General features: G+C 41.9%; 1 protein-coding gene across 13 annotated transcripts in view; it reads right to left on the minus strand.

Moving 5' to 3' along the window:
• PTPRF (protein tyrosine phosphatase receptor type F) overlaps nucleotides 1-12,289 on the minus strand; it is a 374,864-nt gene that overhangs the window by 276,050 nt on the left and 86,525 nt on the right. For all 13 annotated transcript variants that reach the window (XM_066556139.1, XM_066556138.1, XM_066556135.1 and 10 more), the window contains exon 2: nucleotides 9,808-9,888. The gene's annotated coding sequence lies outside the window, so the exon portion shown is untranslated. The remainder of the gene's footprint in view (nucleotides 1-9,807; nucleotides 9,889-12,289) is intronic.

A 12,289-nucleotide genomic window follows, 5' to 3' on the forward strand; every position in this document is an offset into this window, starting at 1 on the left:
TTAGGCTCCATCCTGGCCGTGGACCAAAAGGCATTAATGCCAAGTGCTGTCTGCCAGGCCAGGAGATGCAAGAAGACCCTTCCTTATCCCATGAAGCAGCAACCCGCAGCCAGCAGGGACTGGGGAAGAAGGTGCCATGGCCAGGGCAGCTCCAGGGACACCCAGAGGGGTTAGAACTCCAGGACCCTTAAGGGAAGCCTTGCTTTTGCCACCAAAATTAGCACATGTTAGAAAACTGAGATTCAGAGACTCTCTCCTGCTTCTCAGCAGGGATCAGGGATTTTTCTCTTCACTGGACACATGACTTGCTCTGATCTGACTCAGCTTTTGGAAGACAGTAAAAAGCCTTGACATCCAAACAAGTAAGTTTAACAGATCTTCTGTGCTTCAAAGCAGGTGGGTAAAGCTACAAAGAATTATTCATTCTCCATAGTTACTGGCCACTGCCATTCCTTTAACAGTGGGATACCTATCTAACACATACAGACATCAATATACATTAATTTAATCCACAGGTCCCTCTGCCCCTGGATAAAAGGCCAACTTTATGCTACTGCTGGAAGGACAAGAAAAGCTCAGGAGAAGCAATGGAAAGAACTTGTTTCTCCACCTGGAGGCACCCATAATTAGGAAGTGATGGATGTTGCTAGTAAAAGTGAGTGATGTTTTTCAGGAGGTCTCTCATCTGTAACTGCACTGTTTTCAGATAAAATAACCCTTTCTGTCAGGCAGTGTCAGGAATGTCTACAGCCGATCAGTCACTGCTATCCAAAAAAAAATATGACATTTTTGTCATACCATCTGTAGTGTACATTGTATCAGCCCTTCTTCATTGTGTGCCTCATCAGTCAGGGTCTCCACCCTGGCAATACTAATAATTGGTGCTCCTGAGATAAACAGATAAATGGAAATTTTCAAAAACTTCAATCCCACTGCATGTGTTACAGAACTCCTTTTGAACAAAACACCTTTTTACAAGAGCATAAAATCATATTTGCCATCTGGAGTTAACGACTATCAAGTAAAACTCAGGAGGAAGACCTGCTCACCACTCCTGCGTGCTGGCCTACAAAGCAGAACCACCACAAGTAATAGCTTGGAAGGAAGTCAACAAGATAAGCAGGATCATTTCCAACTCGGACACCATAAAATTTCACACTGTAACAACTTCATTTACAAGACTTTGACAAACATTAAACAAGGAGAACAAATATCTAACACAATTAACCAAGATTACACATATGGCCTAAAGTCTCTGTGCCACTGTGCGAGTGCCAAGAGAGACTGTCCCAACAGGGAAATGGGGCAGCTCTGTAACTATGTGATCCTACAGACTTTCTCAGTATCACAAAAATAAATCCTGGACAGCCACAGCTCTGAACAAAGTGGCCTTGTCAGCTTTACAGCACCGCTTCAAAATCAAAACAGAATCCCATCAACATGATTAAGGAAATGGGACGGATGAGCTACACAGACCCTGAGTCTCTGGGAATTCTTTATGTGATCCCTGTCAAGAAGCCTGTCAAGTTATGTTTTTAACTAATTAAATCAGACCTTGACAGAAAACTTAAGTGTCAATTTCTCAATATTCTAATAATTGCATAGAATTCTTACTGAGGTTCATGCAACAGATTACCACTCTGATGGCAACACACTTTCTTTTCTACAGGTCACCTTACAAAATTAGACGGAGGTTGAGAGTTAACGTTTCATTACCTAAAAAACCATTCTTGATCTTTAAACACAGCCAGTATATATTAATATTTAACCACTGCATGCTAGAGATTACATATCACTATTACAAGCTCATAGCTGTTACTTTTGCAAAACACTAAGAAAAAAATAGATGCTGATGTCACTGATCACATGTTTTCTATTTATTGTGATGGGAAATAATCAGCTTCTCTGATTAGGTACATGTTTATTATATTATAAGGCAACAATTTCCTTCAAGCACCCAATCCAATCCACGTGCTTGACACAAACGTTTCTTAAAGGCTTGAAGGAATTTTAACACCTGTGCCCTAGAAAATACACTGGTGCTTCTAACAAAGAAAATGCTGAAGCATAGAAGAAATTTAAACATTTGATTACATTGTTTCCTCTTGAAAAAAAGAGGATTGAGAAAACAAACATTTTTACATTATTAAGATGAGATTGAGAAAACAAACATTTTTACATTATTAAGAGACATTAAGGGAAGCAATCCCAGTAGTATCTGGCCCTTCTGAACTGCTGGTTACCTGGAGAAGCACTGCCACTCACCTGAGACACATATCATTCAAAAATTTCATCCTCTAAAGATAAGGAGGAAGGAAATAGCTTATTAAAATTCTTGAATAAAGCAAGTAGGAAAGGACCTTGGCATGTCCCAATCCATGCTCAAAGCAGGAGCAACTCTGAAGTCAGACTGTGCTGCCCAGAGCCTTGCCCAGCTTATTTTTGAATACATTCTAAAATGGAAGCACTATGAGCTTTCTGGACTCTTGCTCAGTGCTCTTTCACACTGAAGCTGAGCTAGAGAACTTTCCTTGCTGCACCCCATGCACTTTCTCTCTTTTCCTTCCACTGGGCTCCCTCTGGATATCATGGATACTGCCATCACCCCACCCACCTGCCCAGGGGTGGGTGACCATGCTCAGACACTCCCTCCCCCATGCCTGGGAAGCACTACTCCCCTGGACCCCACTCACACATCTCCTGCTCCAGTCCCCAGCCACCCCCAGTCTTCTGCCTGATTCATCTGGTTTTGGCACCTTTCTTGACTTGCCTTCCTCATTCTTGTGACCAGAAGTGGGATTCAAGCTTCCCCATAAACTAGGGCCACCTCTTGTCCATCCCTTGGCTGAGATGGCAACAGACCACTTGGTCTCCTCACCCCACAGGCTGAGAGTCAACAATACCCACTTCTAATCCTAGTCCTCAGCCTGGAGCCAGCCCACATTCCCTGATGCACCATCAGGGACAGCAGCTGGACACAGCAGCACAGCTGGGGCCTCAGGAGCACTGACAGCAGCGCCATTACCTTCAGTTACAGTCCTGGGCATCCACTCCAGACACAGCCTGTCCTTTCTGCAACTGTCAGCTTGTGCACAGGTGGTGATCCAGTGCCTGTCCCAAAGCAGTCTTCCTGTGCTGTGCAGTCCTGCCACGTCCTCACCACTTTGTATTTCCTCATTTCAACTCATTAAGTTGTAAGCTGCAGATTTCCACATGCCTTTTCAATCTACCATAGCCATTTAACTGTGAACTATGCTTCGCCGTGCTTGAGCACCTCTCAGTCTGGACTTACTTGCAGATTTAGTTAGTATTCCCTTGTCCACACCAGTAAAGAGAACAGCAAATAAAGCTCAGCCCAAGACAAACATGGGTGTATTCACACGCCTCATGCCATCTCCCTTCTTTCCCTCATTTTCATGCTCAATTATGGGTAACTACACTTCAAACATGGTCCTTATACAATTATTTGTTTACCATTTTATTAGATACATATATTTCCTTATTCCAGAGAAATGTCACAAAGTTTTATCAGAAACTATTGAAGTCAAGCTAACATCACAGGTACTGATATCCCTGAGTCCTTATTTTCTTATCCTCCAGATTCCTAGAAACTGATTAAAAATTTTGTTCCAATTCTCTAAGCACTGCAGTTAGACTAACTAGTCTGTAATTCCCTGGATCTCCCTTTTTCAAACTGAAGTAATGCCATTGCCCTTTTCAGTCCTTCAGGACCTCTCCTAGCCTTCCCAATTTCTAAAAGATAATTGTAAATGGTTCAAAGGTTGCTTGGCTAGTTGCTGATGTACCCTAGGGCAAATTTCATCAGGCTCTGCCTATTTGAATACACCTATCTTATCTCCTTTTTCTGATCTATCCCTTTTCTACTCTGCACTTTACTCCTATCACCTTGTTTAAATTAATTTAATGTGAAGACACACTCAAGCAATACAATAACTACATGATATCCATTTAATATTTTATCTTTCAGCTAAAACATTAGCAAAAAAACCCAACTCCACATTATTCATGTACTGTAACTATGGCCTTTTGGAGATACAGAAGAACATTTAAGAATATTGGTCTGAGCTGGACTGAGGACTGCAAATGGTTTAGAGCAATCCTCAAGCTGGGGTGTCTGAAGGGAAAACACTAAGAAATGTCAATAAACTCTTTGTCTGTGCAGAAAGATTTAAAGAGAAATTTTAACTGCATTTTAGAAAGGACTCTATCAATTACTAAGTCAGCCTGGTTTGGTTTTATAAGTTAAAAGAAAGAAAAATAATCCAACACTTCCCCAGTAGATAAAACATTTGATAATCAAATGCACAATTTCCTGTTGATTGCCTAAGTTATCCAGCACTGATCATTGCTGGGGTAGTGTATTGAATAGACCGACCACTGGCCCAAACCAGCCCAGCAAGTCCCACTCCTCCATGAACATTGACGGGTATCTTGAAGCCCATTCAATTTTAATGCATCCATCCACCTGTTCTAGCCATAATTTACCTTTCATCAGCTGGAAATTACCATCCTCATGGCTGAGACGTGGCAAGACACTATGGGATCACTGCTAGTCTGCTTCTATGCAAAGCAAAACAGACAGCCTTAGATCATCCTCTGAGATTTCTATTTTGTTTTTCAGCAAAATGAACTAGACATGGTTGTGTGCACATTTCAGCTGAAGCACAGTTACTTCTTAAACTGCTTCATTTCCATCCTCAAAGACACATCAAGGCTCTGTTCTGTGATCCCCTAGGCAGAAGATGCAATGTTAATGGAGATTCTGGCTGTCACTTTTAAAAGCAGTTAGTGATTTGAATGCCTCAATTTCTAGTGTACCCAACTTAAAATATTTTACAAGGTCCAATTTTCAAGAAATTGAAAAATTCCTGGACTCAAAAACTGCTGGGCAGAAGTTCCCACCCCACTTGATGTTTAAATCCAGAATCCATTTTACCTGGTATTTCTACAGAAAATCCTTTTGTAAAACGAAAGCCCTAGTACTAGTCAAAAGAAGGGGGAAAATAATTTTCTTTCGCCAGCTGTGATGAAAATGCAACAAATCCATGCATTCTTCCAGTTACATAAAATACAGCAGCCTACCCTTGAATATGAATCCATGAGTATTTTCTTCCAGAGTGATACACTGAAAACCTTCTCTCACAAAATACTATAATCAGCTTTCAGTGAAACCTACTTTACTGGACATAATATAAAGCTTGATTTCCAACAATGTCAGGACAGAGAACCCACCCCATATTTCCAATCCATATATTGCTGGTACTTGTTCCTACTGCAAATACCACCATCAGTAATCCCTGTCTTGCTGCCTGCCTCCCCTGAAAAACGGATTATAATTAGCAGAATCCCTGGATCTCATCCTTGAGTTAATATGAATAAAAACAAGGTACAAATAGAGAGAACAGTCAGAACAGTAAAATACTGGTAGTCTCTGCTGCTGTTCCTTATTCCACTAGTGGAAAAATTCAGACTCTATTTTAGTCAGAGGAGCCTGGTGTCATGCAATTGTTCAGTCACAGCTCAGCAAACCTCATTATTTCAGGTCTCTTTAGAAATCCTGAGTTTTGCCCAGAGTAGGATGGGATGTGTACCCGCCTGCTGTGCACTGTGCCCCAGGAATGGCACAGCCCTGGGAGCTGGCACAGGCACCGGGAACCCCAGCACAGTCACAACTCCCTGCTTTTTAATCCATCACCCCACTGGGCTCTGCTTCAAACCCACAGTTTAACCAATACTGGCGGGTTTCAGCCAAGCCTATGCTGATAGTAGACAGAACGAAACCAAGTTAATTAGAGTTAAATGTAGCCTCAAAGGAGATCTCAGCTCCAAAACTCCTTATGCCCATTAACTTATATAGCATGTATATTTAATGAGTTCAGCACTCGTCTCGAGTTTAGGAAACACACACATGGGGTGGCAGCTATTCAAAGCGTTGCGCCAGAGCATGAGCAAGTGCTGACTCTGCAAGATGACAAGGTTATGTTGCCAGTTATGGAGATTCTACCTTTATTGCACAACCCTCAGATACCTAAATTTAAATTAAACAGGTGAAGTGACAACACAAAAGCCACCTACCGATATACTCATCATAAAATACAAAAAGGAAATGAAAAAGACCAGAGGGCTAAAGCTCATGTTCAATTTTGCAAATATGGTTAAGTCTTGTAACATCCCCAGCATCTCCTGAGCCTTTTTTTCATAAATAAACTTCGGAAAATATGTATCCCTGTAGACAGCTAAAGCAAACACCTTCAAAGCAGAAGGGAATTTTACAAGTGCAAATTTGGAGCTTTAAACCCCACCCTTCCATCTCCACATGCATTCTCCAACACTCATCATGTGAAGCCAGGTAAATGGCCAGTAGTTGCGCCCTTCGGGTTCTAATACATTAAAGCAATCTACTTATTTGTGAGATAAAACAACTTGCAAAGACTGTTAAGTCCAAAAAATACACAGTCATATATAAATAAGACTGAATTATGCCAACAAATTCTGCCAATGCCCTTTTGAGCCTGTCATTTAAGTACAGCCAGAAACCCTGTTCACTGGATTACGATGAAAAGTAAGGGGTAACTCACTGTTTTCCATTAATTATAAGTATGTTCTGGCCAATATGGCATTAACACACAATTAAATCACTTTGAATCATGTAATTTTGCACCAACATTCTGTAGAAATATGTAACCTCTAATACAGAAAATAATCCTTCAATTAGAATATGGTATCGTACCACATTTTCCAAAATGTAAATAAACTAATGAATAAAAATGTTCTAAGCATTATAAGAGGACAATGTGACCCAATGACAACATTTTTACTTTCAAGTGAGAATGAAAAAGACTAATCATGTAGAAGGCTCAGTTTCAACTGCAATTCCAGGGGTAATGCTCCTTGTATAAAAATCCCCCAAACCATGATCACATAGATATTACAGTATTTCCCTAGCAACAGCCAGTTCAAATGAAAAATCTAAACTTTGTTTTTCTTTTAATCTTTTCAGGAATAAAAAATATTTCACTTTAATAAATTCCTTAACTTCACGACTGTAACATTCAAATGGATAGGTATCTTTGTATATCCTTGAAAATGCAACCATACAACAATTTTAGTTTAAATGAATGGCAAAATACTGCTTCAGGACAGAGTGCTGTCTCTAAACTCCTGAAAACTTAATCTGTATTCTGGTAATCTAGGCTACACTTTATCTTCAGGGGTTCTCCTGTAACATCATTCCTCAATGCTCTGGATTCAGCCTGATGTGATTGAAAAGGCTTCCTTTTCTTTTTTCGTCCATTCATTTACTTTGTTCCCAGGCTCTCTGTCCCCTCTCCCCAAATCATTATTAAGGAAATTATTTTAAAAGAAAACCCTACAGATAAACCATGACCTAGAACAGGGAGATTCTGCCCAATTTATGTTCCAGAAAGCTGATTTACTTTAAATTATATTATTGCATGCCATTCAAACTGTACTTTCAGCCACATTTTTTATTGACTGAGTCTGTCATCTTTTCTTTCCTAAAACCTGAGTTTACTTTAAGAATGACAGAAGACCTTCTCAGGGTCAGCTGAAAGCATTCATAACTGCACATACCAGGAAAGAAGTGCTATAAAACTGAGAAGCCCTCAAGGACAGCTGTTTTGCTGAGGAGCTGCGTGACCAAGCTGCCACCTAAGCTCCCATGTAATGTCACTTCTCCTGGTTCAGTTCTGTCACCACACAGTGCCCTCCCAGGGGGGTGGCCATCTCCAAACTAAGTTCTAGGATGCTTCCAAATACAATACAAAACAAAATGCAGATGATTAATTAAGAAATGTGAACTTAAGATGACAGATGCTACCATAATTCAGACACTGTCCAGGTCTGCAGCTCGCCAAGCCTGCCCATCTCTGGGATATGCTCAGCCCTGCTGCCCCTGGTTTCATGCTGACAGCTCCATGGGACAGGTGAGCCTGCAAGAAACTGGTGGGCAGCAGGGAGTCTGACCTGTCTGCACCTCTGCATCCTCAGCACTGTTCATGTCCTGTCTCCTGAGCTAAGGGAGAAGGGGGTTCAGCATTCCAGCTCTGCTCTTCAATGGGCACAGCAGCCCAGAGCCTTCCTGCTCACCTCCTGCCTGCACCCAAATGCAATCACACCAACCTGGGCTCACTTCTGAGGAAAACCAAGCAATGCCATACATCACAGCAACACATCCTTCCCTGCCCTGCTGCTGTGAAACACAAGGTTTCTGCAAGCAGCCCTCCCATTGTGCTGTCTCTGTGTAACCTGTCAGGCAGCACATGCCAAACCCTGAGCACCATCTCCAACTGCCCCTGCCCAGCCCAGCACCAGGTGCTGGCAGGATCTCCTCCACAAGGCTCTGAGCCCAAAGGCCCTGGAGCAGCTTTCTCCCTGCCCCAGGACCACATCAGGAGTGCTTTCAAACACACACACACAGACATTCCTATCATTTGTGCTTCCATCTCCACTTAAGCAGCAACACCAGTTCTGATGCTAGAGAAATCTTGCTTGTTTCAAGCATCAGCATCTTAGCTAATGAATTTTTGCTACTCTTCTACACTCAACAAATCTAGGCTGAGTGACATAAAGACTAATTGTCTGTTAAGGTCACTGGCCAGCTCTTTAATTTTATTTAGTACACTTTGAGACAGTTCATGAGTCATTAGGGCCTTATTCTTGGGGACACAAGAGCACGTAATACACACTAATAAAGAGCATAAATGTGATCTAGTACGTGTATTTTACAGATTGTGAAATTAGAAAGATAGTATTAAGTATTTCTTTGCAATGTTTGTTATATTTTTAATAATTGATGATTTTAACAAACAAAAATATTTGTACGAGTCTGCTGGTGTATTTCTAACTTGTAACACTGCTGTAACTCTAAGAAAATTCTTTAGGTAGTAAAAGTCACATTTTAAATACCATCTTGAAGAGAAAAAAAGGCTCAAGGGAGACCAAACTTAAAAAATTCCTCACTTAAAAGGGGGAAAAGAGACACTTTTCAATCTCTTATTCATGATATTTGATTTTATGATCTAAATTATAATTCAGAGCACACATGTGTCAGGAACTTGGCAATACTTTTGAAAGGGATCAGCATCACTAATCAGGCACTGAAATCCAATTTCTGGGAGAATCTGGGAGCTCAAACCTGCACATTTTAGCTGGCTTGGAAAGATCTTTGAAAAATAAAGTTAAACAGTAATTATACATAAGTGTGCTTGAGAAACTTTACACCTGTCTTGACATGAATCAGATCTTTGCATGGATGATGAAATTCTTGGCACTGCTTTAGGTGATTGGGATGGCATTAGCTTAGGCAATAGGCAAGGTAAGAATTCAACAGCCACAAGCCTAGACAGGTAGGATAAAGGAGTTACTGACTCAAAAAGGCACAGCAGCTTATCTGTGGAAGTCTAAACATGCTAATCATTTAACATAAACAGATCTGCTGATATTTATAGAAAGGAATTTCAACTCATAAGTAACAATGTTAAAAAAAGGACACCAGTATCCCTAATCATATTTTCCACAGGTCCTCCCAGCTCCTTGCAGATTATTGCTACTAAAACTCAGACAAGGGAAGAAAAAAACAAAGAAGTAAAAAGAGGAAGAAAGAAAAAGAGCCAGAGATAGGTAGCTGGGTATGGGATCGGGACAATAATGAACTTGCTGGCAATCAGGGTTTAACTGCTGGCTATGCTACAAGACTCCTGGCAACCTTTGTCTCCCTCTGCCTCAGTTCCCAGTCTGTAAAACCAAGTGATAATATTTCCTTACCTCACAGGAACGTTCTCAGAATAAATCCATAAATGCCTGGAAGACACTGAGACACCACTGTGACAGAGGCCATAAAAATACCTAGGGGAAAAGCAAACAACATAAGAGTAAGTGTCAGAAGTGACCAAAACAGCAGAGACATTCACAGATTAAAGGTACAGCAAAAATTAAAACTTTGCTTAATGACATGAATTCTTCACCCTGGAGAAGAAGCAGTTCAGTTCAGCACATATTCCCATGCAGCACTTGAAAAACCATGACAGCAAGGGACAATTCCCCCTTTTCTCCTTGCACATGACACAATCATGATAATCCACCACCAGATGCAAGCAGGAAAGATGTTTACAGATCATTAGCCTAGCCCTCCACGACAGGTATCACATCCAAGAACCCCAGTCACAGCAACAGAGCCCCACATACTGACAGTGCTCTTCCTCAGCCTCCACATCCAATTCTAACTGCAGAGCTGAGCTCCTCCATTAGTTAAAAAACTTTCAGCCTAACACTTATTCCTGAACAGCTTTTATCCATTTGTTTTCATGCCAACATTGATCCAGCAGCTTACACAGCTTTTCCCTATCCCTGACATTTATTTCCCTGACAATAAAAAATGAATTACACCACCTCCCTGTCAGGGCTCATTTTCCCACCCAAATCAAGCAAGTTCTTATCACCCCACATCAGCATCTTCTGCCCAACCCCATCCTTGTGGCCCACTGTCACCTTGCACCCGCCCAAACATGTGTTTCTCCAGCATTTTCAGCTGGGAACCCTCTCCATCCCACCCAGTGCAGAACAGAAGCTTCTCTCCGAATGCCTTCTAAGGTTAAGACCTGGCATGCCATCACCATGGAGCTATGTCCCACTTCAACTGCTCTGGGTCTCAAGGCCTTTCTGAAAGACACCCTGACCTTTCACAGCACTGACCATGGCTCCTACCTGTCTCACCTCTGAGCCCTCAGGACACTGCTCTGTGGTGCCAGGGACATCACAGGGATCCTGCATGGTCTCTCCCCAAAAACATAAATCCCATCTTCAGTGTCAACTCAACCCACAGCTGATGGCTTGAGCTCAACTCCACCGCTAAGCATATTTTAACATGAGCCAAATGACTACAGCCCTCAGAAGGATAAGTGATTCAAAATTATGCAAATGCACAGAATACATTATTTAGTCTTTATCATTTACAAAGTACGCATTTTGTAAACAGTTTCAGTCCTCTTATGGAGAGTGTGATAGTGCCCTGAAATTTGGGTGTCTGATGGTTGCTGCATCATGCACTGATCATCACAGCCTTGGTAGGAGAGGGCTTGCTCCAGTTCTGAGGTGGGACATGAGGCTTGAACAGCCTGCCTGCCCAGTGTCCCCTGTGGCTCAGAAACACCTCCATCTGCTCCCTCATACAAACAACTCCTTGGAGATCCTCTCTCATCCCCTCAACAACTCAGCTGACCAGGACAACAAAAATACCCCCAGTTTTTTCCATTTCTGAAGGCAGAGGGCAGTTCCTTTCCTCCTGGCACTCTGTGTGGAACCAGCTCAGGCGCTGCTCAGACAAGCACTGGAGCTGGCAGGAGGGGAACAACAACCTCCCCCCTCTTGCTGGCAGTTTGCCCCTAGATCAGACTGGGATGTATTGGAAACCTCAGCCCAGGGAACCAGAATACACTCACCTTACCAAGGACTCAGATCCATTTAAAACTGTGCTCTAATAACCTTCACAAATAAATATATTATGCAATTTATGTTATGCAGCATTGACTTCAATGACTCTGTAGCAGTGCTTACACTACTATATTTACTTCTGGCACACACAGGCAGCCTTCACTGTAATTATTCTGAGCGTGCTCCTGTTCTAAACCCGGAGGTCTTACCCTGCCAATATCTATGCACAATGCTCCCTAGTATGTTTTCCATAACTTTGACTACACTGTCCTTCTCTCTTCTATCCCTGCGAACTTCTTTATCTAGAAGATATCATGAGTTTTTCCTCCTTTCACAATTTTATATCCCAGCACCTCTCCCTCAGTATCAGATCACCAACTTCCACCTTCAGCTGTCTCACAGTGCTGATCTCCATCCCTCAGGAGAGAATTTTAGACAAACACCCTGGCGCCTCCTGCCAGGCTCCCTGAAATTTGAAGAAAGCCCTCTTTTAAGGCATGTACGCATCCACCTTGATGCCCATGGCACAGATCAGCATACTAAATAAACAGAAGAGAGATGGTACAGATTTTTTTTCTCCCTTCCCCCGGACTAACAGGATGACCATTTCAGTACTGGCTCTTTCCACTCTCTTTATCAGCCTTTGCTGCAGGAATGGCAGTTGCATCTGAGTGGAATCCATCCAGCGGTAAGTGGTTTGTTAATTCCCAGGACACGTTGCATGCAGAGAAGGATACTTAAGCTACTTAAAAAGCAACCCTTTATTAAATGCATAAAAACGCTTGAAATTTCTGTAAGCCAACACTTTAAATTAATG

Source organism: Molothrus aeneus, chromosome 9 (assembly GCF_037042795.1).
Source record: "Molothrus aeneus isolate 106 chromosome 9, BPBGC_Maene_1.0, whole genome shotgun sequence".
Taxonomy (NCBI): domain Eukaryota; kingdom Metazoa; phylum Chordata; class Aves; order Passeriformes; family Icteridae; genus Molothrus; species Molothrus aeneus.